Source organism: Pinus tabuliformis, chromosome 6 (assembly GCF_031772625.1).
Source record: "Pinus tabuliformis cultivar Carrire ecotype Pingquan chromosome 6, CPIR1, whole genome shotgun sequence".
NCBI classification, from domain to species: domain Eukaryota; kingdom Viridiplantae; phylum Streptophyta; class Pinopsida; order Pinales; family Pinaceae; genus Pinus; species Pinus tabuliformis.
Window position 1 is genome coordinate 2058852903 of NC_142292.1, and position 11003 is coordinate 2058863905.

Consider the following 11003-nt stretch of genomic DNA (forward strand, 5'->3'; position numbering starts at 1 on the left):
GGTCCATTCTGTTTACTATTGGTAGGATGGCCTCAGTTAATCTTCAGTTCTTGAGTCCACTTGGAGATCCTTGGTTACACATGGTGATCAAGTATCTCTTACTCATCACAGGGCGAATCTCATGAACCAAGTGTCAGTTTGGAAGCTTCCTGGGCAGTTGACACCTTGCAGGATGACTGTGCCACTTGGCCAATCTCGCCCAGCGCAGGTAGCCTTCATTAATCTTGACTTCCAGCGCAGGTACAAGGAGGGACAGTTGCATTCCAGCGCAGAAGCTCAGTGGAGCAGCTGACATGATCCAAAATAAGCTTGTTCTGAAGTGTTTTCAGGTGGAGAACTGATTGGAAGTGTTGTTGTTTGATGACCTTGTTCTTTTAGGGGTAAGAACAACATGTTTAGGGACTGAGGATCCCTGTAATTATCGACATTTCATGCTCCATGATGCGAGGCACAAAAATGTCTATAACACAAATCAATTTATTGTTCCTCCATTTGCAACTATCACTTGAGACTCTGGTGCTGGATATAAGAAGTAATTCAATTCTTTTTCTACCTTACAATGAATAAAATTGTGGGTACTTCCTGAATCAATAAACACTATTACCTTTTTCTTCTTGATTTGTCCTTCTATCTTGATGGTTTGAGGAGTGGTAATTCCTGCCAATGAATTACAAGATATGGTCAGATTCATTTCTTCTTTATCTAGGCTTTGTTCCTGGAGTATATCCTCTTCTTTTGACCTTTCTTGCTCCTTTTCTTCTTCCTCTTCGCAATCTATGTAGAATAATTTCTTCTCAGCACACTTATGACCTTTAGTGTATTTGCTATTATAACTATAACAAAGCCCTTTTGCTCTTTTTTCTTCCAATTGTTGTGGTGTCAACCTGATAGGTTGTGGAAGACTAGGAGCAACAACACTTCCATCTTTATAGTTGTGAGTGGTATGCTTCCTGGTTGTCATAATTTTGCTTTCCATTTTTCTTGCTAACCTAAATGCCTTCTCTAATGAATTAGGTTCCCAAAGGCGAACATCATGTTGGATATTATCCTTTAAAGTCCCTATGAACACATCAATCCTATGCTCCTCTAGAATATTTTTTACCCTTATGTTCAATTTTTGGAACTCCTCAATGTGCTCCATTATTGAAACCTTTTGTTTGAGACTTATCAATTGGCTAAAAAAAGTGTTGCTTTTTGTATCCTCATAATGTGCTGTCAATTCTTCTGTAAAAATTTCCCAAGTGATAATTTGTTTACGAGAGCAAAGCCATTGATACCATACAAACTGATTTGGTTCCAAATATAAAGTTGCAATACATACCTTTTGTGTGTTTTGCACATTATTGAGATCGAAAAATTGCTCCATCTATAATATCCATGTTGTGGGATCCTTGCCATCAAACTTCCTCATATCGATTTTTGGAATATGGTGGGTCTTCGATCCCACATTAGAGTCTAAGAAATCATGATTAACATTTTTTTTGTTCGCATCATGAGTTTCCTTTACTACCTTTTCACCATTAGTAAGTATTTCTTGTAGAAAATTTGTCAAATCTGTCTTTAAATCTGCCATGTCTGTCTTCAAATCCGTCTTCAAATCTGCCATGTCTCTCTTCAAATCTGTCTTCAAATCATCCATCTTAGCTTCCGTGCCCTTTATCTTAGATTCCACGCCATTTATCTTAGCTTATGTTAGCTTTTGTGAGAGTGACATTTGCTGCACTTGTTCTTGTAATTTTGATATATCATGTAGCATTTCTTCCTCTTCTTCATGAGTCATGCTAGAGCTTTCAGGTTGCTTACTAGGTGTTTTCATTTTCTTTCCTCGGGGCATCAATTACCGATAATAATGCTCTACTATGCCCTTTGAATTCCTTCAAAATAAATTTTCAAACCAAGCTTAAGCAAAAATTTAAAAAAATCTACACAACTTTTTTCACTTTGTAGGAGCTCGATATTGCCTCTGATGTATCTCTGTACTTTCTGATCATCCAGTTATAAAATTGCGACCTGCAGTAGCCCTTTGTGTCCTCTTTCGAGTGCCACCAGTCTGACCCAAATTGGATTCTCCAAGGAAGATTTATGCGAAATCTCCCACAGTGACTTGATTATAGACTATTTCAGTAGATCAAACTTGTATGACGTGCCACGAGTCACTGTTTTGACATTCGGCTCTGAAAAATATCTACAGGAAACTACAGTCCATCCTATTTCTGTACCTTCTTATGAAATTTCAATCCGATGCTCAGAGATAAACTTATGACGATTTTCCCCAGGTCACCTATTTGGAATGTAATTCAGGAGTTTGCAAAAAGACCTACTTCCTCAGATCATATCTCCACAAATATAGCGCGAAAAGCTCTGAAATTCAGACCCGAGGTTCAGCGTGATGTCTTCTAAAATGGTTTTTTTTTAGCATCTGAAACGTCGCAGAAAATAAGTTATAGAGAAAATGCCACGATGACCTATTTGGAGTAGTGAAACCCTAGAATCCAGAGCTCTGATACCAAATGTTATGAAACTAGCTCACAAAAAGATAGAAAAGAGAGATCAACGCCTTAGAATTCAGCCTCTTCGAGGGGGCAACCTCCTTTACATTACACAAATGAGCAATTCTTCGATGATTCAAATGAAAAAACCTCCTTTCTATATATAGGAGTCTAAGGAGTCACAATATAACCTAGCTGACATAACAATAATAATATAAAGCCACAAAAATAACAATAGAGGGATTCTATGGGGCACAATAATAACAATATGGGGATAATAGGGGCACAACAATATTAATAAGGGATGCAACTACAATAGTAATGGGGTAATCACTAGTATTATAGGGACCCATCATTCATTGATTTGTTGAATACACAGAGCAAAGTTTTTAGATACATTGCTTGGTTAATATTTGAATGGGATATGTGTGATGCCACTATCTTTATTGTAGAGAAGATGGATGAAAAATTTTGGACAAAGATCAGCATTGTATGATAGAGTATTATCTATGCAGAGATTACTTGCTTGATTATGAGTTTATGCACTAAATTTTTCACATAATTTGGATCACACAATGGAGGATAAATGACTGTGTGGGGTTACATTGAACTATTTTGAGTACAAAGTATTTTAAGAGGATTGACGCCATTTTATCACTTCGTGTCTTTGACATTTCATTATTATTTTTTACAAATATTGAGTGTGAAATGTTGAGGTTTATATATTGTATTTCTTCATCAAAGGATAATGAAATTGATGTAATAATGCTATTGTTTGTTCCTTGAGAATTGAAGCTTGAAATCAAGTATAGCTATGTATTGATTATGCTTGATCGCAAGAATGGTTGAGTAGGGATTCAATATGATAGATTTTAGAGATTTATGTTTTTTACGATGTTATTTGTTACTTTATAGATTGCATATATTTCTAAGGTTGAAGAGTTTTCATTGCGGTGATCATTTTCTTGACAAAGTATTGATTTAAATACTTTGTTCATATTAATGATAGAGGGAAAATTTTGTATGGTTTCATATCTTGTTGAGATATATTGAGTTATTATTGAGTTGTTGTGATTGAGATTGAGAGATTGTACTTACCGAGGGTAAATTTTTGTATTGTTAAGGGATGTCTTGACAAGACTGGTTATTAAAGAGAGACTTGGTTTTGTATTCAATTTGATGAGCTAGGGTTTGACAGTGTAGTGAGAATATTTGTTGCAGAGTGGTTTTTGATGTCTTATTATCTACATTGAGTATAATGATATATGTGGGTCTAGTTTCAAAACTGGATGAAGCTTTGCCTATATGTTTTGAGTTTTGATTGAATTAGGTGGATCCAGTGTGAAATATTTTGAAACATGTTCCATAAAGATGGTCTAAGGGTTGGGCCCTTCAATGAGAGATTTGTATCTTCCTTTCAATAGTGGATGGTAAATTTGATCAAGGAGTAGTAGTATCTTCCTTCCAGTCATAGCTAGAGAAACAAGAGGAGGTGGTAGCCTCCAGCACATAGGAGCCTTCAAGCTGGTAAGAGTCTATGCCAGTGTAAGATGTAGTAAGATATTTTTGTTGATAATAAGAAGATAAAGACAAAAACAATGGTTTTTTTTCCCAATCAATTTTTCCACCTAAAAATATGTTGTCCCTATGTATTAATGTGTTGATGATGTGTTGCATTATTTTGGTTTATATGCCTTTTTATTTCATTTCTACTCATGGTTTACTACATATGCCTAGATCTAGTGCATAATTTGTTGTTAATGGAATGATGGTTCAATTAACAATGAAAATAAAAATTATAAATACAATAAAATTTGATCTCGCATGAAATATTGATTCATGCCCTCACCCCCTCCATATCTCTAACAATTGGTATCAGAGTAATATTCTCTCTAGTAAAGCTAAATTGCTTGAGACTAGATCCGGGACTATGGGAAAGAAGCAAAAGAAAAAGACAACTCAAAGGAAGAAGTCAATTCAGGAAAATTGTGATAGTTCTAGTGATGTATCACATGTAGTATTATTATCTACAATTATCGATCTAGGATAATCAAGAGTGGAACAAGTCGAGTGAGGAACTAGGGATAATCAAGGTATGCTTGTACTCGATAATGAAAATTATCGGGATTGGAAAGAAAGGATGAAGTCTAGGATAACATCCCTTGGATCTGATGTTTGGAATTTAGTTTGTAATTGTTATATTGAATATACCACATCAAATCAATAATTGCGGAAAAATAGTCATGCATTAAATTAAATCTTTTGTAGCTTACCTAATTCAGAATTAGAGGAAATTATGCACTATGAAACTTTGAAAGAGGTATGGAATAATCTATAGGCTATCAATGAAGGAGAAGGAAATTCATCAAGTAAACGAGAGGTAATCTTGCCTTGGAAACATTTAATTTATCTAAAGAATAAACGTGTAGCCAATCAAAAGATGATTATGGAAACTTCCATCATATCAGATGGAGTTACATATTCAAAAGAAGATATATTAAATATTGCATTCAAACTTAGAAGAAAGATGTTTTCCTCTTTGACAAATATTGACAATATCAATGTTAAGTTGCATGTATATGAAAATAGGGATCATGATGAATCAACAAACATTGCGAGAGTAAGTAAACAACTTAATGAAAGGAAATGATATTGAGAATGAGTTGAAGCTTAGATCATCTCTCTGAAGTCTAATATAGTAAATTATAATAAGTGAAATGAGGGCCTACTACAAATATTTGAAGAACAAGAAAGCTGGCTTAAAGAGGGAATTATCAAGTTTAGAATGCAATTTGAAAAGGAAAGAATATAAAAAGAGGATGAGGTAATCTCACTAAGAAGTAAAGTAAGAGAAAAGGAAATACAATTGAGACTTCAAGATAGTACCAAGATATTGGACAATCTTCTTAGCAGTCAAATGTCCCCTCGCCCATATGATGAGTGAGCGTTAAAACCCTCACCATATGAATAGTGAGTGACTCCGTCCCTCTATTTTTTAGGAAATAGAGAGATAAATCGATGGCGGCCTTAACAGTCGAGCCGATGGTGGCCTTATTAGTCGAGCGTGCTACGCACCCTGCCGGTCCTCACCATCGGAATGGTGAGCCCCTACCGGGCCTTGGGGATTGGGGTGGGTGGGTAAATAGTGGTTGAGTGTGCTAACGCACCCTCACCCCCTACCCCAAAAGAGAGTTGTTCATCTCCTCTCCTCTCCTCTCCTCTCCTTATCAATCGAGCCCCCTAAAGGGTCCTCTCCTTAACAGTCGAGCCTGCTTACGCATCCTTATCCGTCGAGCCCTCCCTCCATTAAATCAAGCCTTGGTTTTCATGAAAATATGAAAGAAGAATCCATCTCACAAGCATGTGCGGGTAGTTTTGAAGAAAACAAAGAAAATTCAAAAAATATTGGTAAGGAAGTTGAACTAGAAACCAAGAAAAATGAATTTTCAAATAAAATCATTTGCTTCAAATGACTATGGTAGAAATAGAAAGCATAATTCATTCTCTCCCTTGATCAATGATATCAAATATTTTATTTGTCATGGATTTGGAAAGATTGCAACTGATTGAAGAAGCATATTGTTTATACCTCAAGAAAATAGTCTCTCCATAGGAAGATCAATGGTTCTGAGGTACTCAAATTTCTATAAAGGATATTGTTTTACATGCAATTTATTTGATCATAAAGCTATTGATTGTCGACCATATAGAAATTAAATCAACAGGAAGCAGAAGTACTATGATTCTTTGGTCCCCTTCTTTGTTCACATAGGGTGATATACATGCAATAAATTCAGACATGTAGCAAAAGAATATGAGACAAAATCAATGAATTCATTTAGAAATTTCATACGAAAAGTAGGACCTATTGTTATAGAAATTTTTGGGCACTACAACCCCAATCATAAAATGTCAATAAACCAAGGGCTCTTAAGTCCCTAAAAGTGTTGTTCCGACCCCTAAAAGAACAGGTCAACTGATTACATCTTCTCCCAGAAGTTCTCCATGAAAAACTACTCAGAACTAGTCAAAACTGGACCATTTCACCTGCTCCATGGGAAAAGTGCCTTGCATCCCACCTGAATACACACAGTAGGTGTGATGCATGTCAAAAATCCCTTCTATGGGGTGCGATGGGTGAGAAGGGACAAATGGCAGGGTCAATCCGCAAGGTGGAGGAGCATGGAATCTTCTAGAAACTTCTCCTGTGACACTTGCCTCTCTGAATTCGACCAGGGATGAGTAAGAGATCATCAATCTCCAAGTGGAATCAAGAACTATCAGACAGAAGACACTAATCAAATCTCAAAAGCTGGCTCACCCCCCTTTCAAACATCTATATATGGATCCCTCATCCCAGAGATCCAAGAGGCTGGAATTTTGTATCTTGTAAGGAAGTGCTACTGGTTTCTTGGTGCAATATCATAGTCTTGGGTGATCTAAGATTTTCATGAGGTGAAGAAGGGCTTCTTGTTGAGAGGATGATGTTGGGTCAGAACAATTGGTTGTAATTCTCTTGGCTCTTTCTTGATTATCAATAAAGCTATTCAAGTTTTCCTCCACATGTTTGTATGATTAATGTTTTATGCATTTGTGTGGTGAATGTACATTTGATCCTATATTGTTTATGATAATAGATCTATGTTCTTGGATAGTATTATGCTACTTTGATTCTACAGGTACCCTGTGAAGCTGAGTGGACAAGGAAGTGAGTAGCAAAAGATCTATCAGAAGGGAGAGGAATCGAACAAGGAACCAAGCGCAAGACAGAGGTTGGTCTCCTTTATTCTTCTCTCATCTATCTCTCATAAAGGAAAACGAAAGTAGTTTTAGTTTGTTTGTTTCAGACTCCTTAACGGAAAAGGTCCATCTGAGCACTTGTCACTTCAGGCTCATTAAAAATCGAAGGCGACTAGAGTCATCTTTTGTTTTTTCTAGACTCGTAAAAATTGAAAAAACAAGTTGTGTCAAAGCGTCTAAAATTTATTTTAAACGGAATAATTATCACCTTTCCTACGTTGGTCTTAGGTTGAGGAAAATGGAGTCCACCAACCAAGGAGTTCCCCTTGGAGGAAAACCTAGTCCCTTCTACTCTTGGGGAGATGTTGGTGCACCCCATATGGCCACATTGTCGCTTCCAGGATTGACAATTGGTTTTCCCATATGGCTTTTCTCAACCTCCGTCATTCAGAACACCGCAATTCCTTAACAATCGAGTTAGCAACTAAACGATTCCAGAGTTACCCCCCAACCCTCTACTTCATCCAATTCTTCCTCTCCTCCTTCCTCTTCGCTTGATGAAGCTAGTAAAGCCAAAAATCAAGTACCTGAGAAGAAGAAAGAAAAGAAGAAGAAGGAGCCAAAGGCGAAAAGGGGCAACCAAGCATCGTCTAGCAAAAATCCACACACTACACCGACCAGGCCTAAATTGCCATGTGTCATTTGCAAAGGAGACCACTATCATCGAGATTGTCCTTGCATCCCTCGGATCTTAAGGGACTGGTCTCCTCGTTTGCACAATCTGGTGTCGTCAACCTCTGGTGATCATGTTGAAAGTACACCGTCAACTAGTGAAAGTGAAGCCCCTGGACAAAAAGGAAAGTATAAATTTCCTTGTAAATTGTGTGAAGGCGATCACGCCGTCCACCGTTGTCCCTTCTTAGATGAGGCTAAAAGAGTTTTGGACGACCGTCCGGTTTCACCGTTACGGCTTCCTCCTAGATATAAGAAACTCTTGCCGAGTCCGTCACTAGTTGAAAATCCGGCTGACACGCCCTTGTGGTCGGCCGAAGCGTCTATCATTGAAGATAAACCATCTGAATCCACACCAGACGAAAGTCAAAAGGTTGAGGCGGCAATTGACCCGGTCTTGCCTTCAGAGGTTCCATCTTCAGATGATACAGTCACCCAAGAGAATAAGGATGACACCGTCCAAATTCTTTTTGTAAGCACAGACTCCAATGAACATGGGGGCAATCTACCCATTCCTTTACCACAGGAAGGAAGTTCGTCAGAGTCATATCCGACCGTCTATTCGGTCCCACCTCCAAGCAACCTGGTTGTTTCCTTTGACTGGAATCTACTAGGCAGACCCCGTTTACCGGCTAGTGTACCATTCTGAATCATTGCTCAAGTATATAGAATGGTCATGGCCGGTACCATCATAGATGAAGGGTCTTCTGTGAGTATCCTTTCCTCAATTGCTTGGAAAGCGCTTGGTTTGCCATCGCTTTTGCCTGAAATGAGAAATCTAACAGGCTTTGACAAAGGAACCAGTCGACCGTTAGGGATCCTTCCCAATGTGCCCATAACATTGAGAGGGAAACCGTTCACATGAACGTAATGGTAGTCCAAGGACCCCTGGATTATAATATACTCCTTGGACAAGACTATATTTATTGCATGGGAGTCATTGTCTCATCACTCTTTAGAGTAATGTGTTTTCCGCACGAAGGAAGAGTGGTCAAGCTCGTAGACTAGCTTTCATTTCCCGGTTCACACATAGTAAATAGTCATATACCAACCCTGAATGGTATTTTCACACAAGGAATGTCTCATCAATCCCCAGTCCATCCTCCTGATGAGCGCGAGTGATTCGGAGGATATGACTGAAACCCAGGGGTCATGCACCCTGGTCTGCTTCGGCAGGAAAACTTCGGGTATAGGATAGGTTTCCGCGAGGGATATATGACTAGTCTGACACACCCGTTCATTTTGGAAAATGGGATTAGACTGGAATAAGATTCCCTCGTCAAAGTTATGTGAGTGGAGGCGTCTGCGCCACGCGCCTTTGTCTATTTCGATAGACATCGCTGAAGAAGTGTTTTGTTTATAACACAGATAGAACAATCTTTGGTAACCTGAAAGAGGTAGGCCTTTCGTGATAAAACAAATGTTTTATCTACAAATTGAGGGGTAACCTCGAAACTCTATTTCACTATACCTGGAGGCATGCAAACCTTTTGGCATGCAAGCGAAGAGCAACCATTTATTTTTTAAATTTATAGGTCCTCTAACCCTTTAAACTCGTAGGATTGGTCGTTTCCTAACTTGCATAAAGAAAGGATGCGGGGCAAAGCTTTGAAAAAATGTCGTTTTTCAGATGAGACATTCTTATTATACGACTAGATCGAGCAGTTTTAACGCAGACTTCAAGCTTGTTAAAAAATAAACATAACCAATGAGCAAGTGTTTCCCCCAACGTTTAAGCTCATTTAAAAATAAAAATGAACCAATTTTCAGTAAATAACCATCGTGAATGTAGTACTTCAGCCTTTGAAGCCTTGGTCGTGTTCTCATCATCACCTCCACTCTGTATTGGCCGATCATTCACCTCCACTTGATTGTTTACCCCTTTTGAGGAATAGCTGCGAAGAGTGATCCTGTTAGCCATCCTTGTAACACTACCGTTATTGGAAAATTCCAAACCTTACCTGGAATCAGCTGCTACCCGAATTTATCACTCGTTCCTCAAAGACGAGTCTCCTTTAAACTCTTTTCAACTGACTCGTAAAATATGAAAAGATTGCTGAGCCATTGGCCTCTCCAGCTCGTCAAAGTGACTGGAAGTGCTATCCCTCTTTTAGATTTTAATCTTTTTGGACCCGAGGGATTATTACACAAAAAGATCGAACGCTTGTTTTGTTCGGCTCGTTAAAAGTACCGAAAATTCATCCCTTCTGTATTATTTTATACTTTTTCGGACTTAAGGGATTAGATGACGAAAAAGGATTTTTGGAGTTTCCTTTACGTCCCTTTTCAGACTCTCTAAAATTGAAAAGGACCGAGTTATCTTTGTCGTTAAACTCATTAAAACCTAATAGCGACAACCTTGTCCATAACAGACAAGAACGAGTTTCACTATCGCTAGGCTCGTTAAAACATAGCGATGGGTTTGCCCGAAGGGAAAATTATAGAACAAGCATATGTTATACTCCTCAAACTTGACAAAAATAAAGAGGTACTGGCCAGCAATGACTGGGGAAAAATTGGGAAGAAAACTTGAAGAAACTTTGTTGGTAGCAAGTCGCTCTTGAACATGACACTTTCACTCCGCATCCGAGTCGGGTTGGGTTGTTCCATTCATTGGTCACATCACCATGGTTCCATCACACCATCCACCTTTGGGGTTAATGCTACCAATCCATCATGTCAGTGTCGCCGATATGTTCAAGAGAAGTCGCTCAGAGAATTCACCTGTGTCTCACCCACTATAATACATTTTCGCTCCATTATTTCATGACCGCCACCCTGAACCGTATATCACCAGATCGTTTTCACCTCCATTAAAATCATTTGCTCCATTCCGTGTCATTGATGTGGGATTCACTAAGGCCCTCCTATGACATATCACTTCTTGTCGACATCAGCTCATTATCCAAGAATTCAATCTAGGAACAACCCTTTCAGTACTCTGAAGCTTGCATGCCTCAATGGCAAGTTTCTCACTTCCGGCGACAGGTTTACATCCATGTCCTTTGACCGAAAGATTTTGCGTGGTGTTCGACGCCAAGT